The following is a 1,064-nucleotide window of genomic DNA, read 5'->3' on the forward strand; positions in this document are numbered from 1 at the left end:
TTACACCACCCATTCACCTGAGACCCTGCCCTCACATTGCCCCGAGACCCCCCTGCACCACACATTCACCTGAGACCCTGCCCTCACATTCCCCTGAGACCCTGCCCTCCTATTGCTCCTTCTCCTGGGACCCCGCCCCTGCACCACACATTCACCTGAGACCCTGCCCTCACATTCCCCTGAGACCCTGCCCTCCCACTGCTCCTTCTCCTGGGACCCCGCTCCTGCACTGCCCCTTCCCCTGAGGCCCCCCCTTGCACTGCCCCTTGCCCCGAGGCCCCCCCCCGCACCATCCACTGACCCTGGAGCAGGCCAGACCTGGGAGTGAGGAGGCAGAAACATGCTTTGCTCTACCACAGACTTCCTGGGTATCCTTGGGCACATCACTCAGCCTCTCTGGGCCTCATTTCTCCCGTCTGGGAAATGGGGCTGGTGGCACTTCCCACCCCCGCACGAGCCTGGGAGGAGAATTACCCTGCGAATTAGGAAGATGCTCAGATCCTGGAGTAACGGGGGAGGGGCTCTGGGGGAGCACACCTCCTGACCCTGGCTGGGCGCCCCCGGTCCCTCGTAGCAGGGGGCTGTGCAGGAGATTCTCCTTGCAACCATGAGTGGGTGTCTGGTGGATGCTGTCACCTCTGCCAGAGACCCCCTAGAATCTCACTAGCTTCCTCTGCATGCGCGGAGGGGCTCCTACTTTCTGACTTGGGGGGACATTCTGTGATGTCAGAGCCCGTGGGGAGAGGGGTTCGAATCACGAATCTGGAGTGGCAGGGCAACCCCCTCCCCCAGTCAGATTCCACTAGGGGGCTGGGCTGGGACCTCTAGGGAGGGAGACACAGGAAAAAACAGCCGCCACTATGGAACCTAGGAGTCCTGGCTCCCAGTCCCCCTGCTCTCACCTCTAGACCCACCTCTGCTCCGAGAGCCAGGGATAGAGCCCAAACCCCACCTGCTCTGACCATTAGACCCCACTCCCCATTTAGGCTCGCTGCCTTTTCTATCCACGCAGCCCACCTGTCCATCCCTTTGCTGCAGGTTTCTGAGGTGTCACCCCTGATCTG

The sequence above is a fragment of the Gopherus flavomarginatus genome, unplaced genomic scaffold (assembly GCF_025201925.1).
Source record: "Gopherus flavomarginatus isolate rGopFla2 unplaced genomic scaffold, rGopFla2.mat.asm mat_scaffold_2416_arrow_ctg1, whole genome shotgun sequence".
NCBI classification, from domain to species: Eukaryota; Metazoa; Chordata; order Testudines; family Testudinidae; genus Gopherus; species Gopherus flavomarginatus.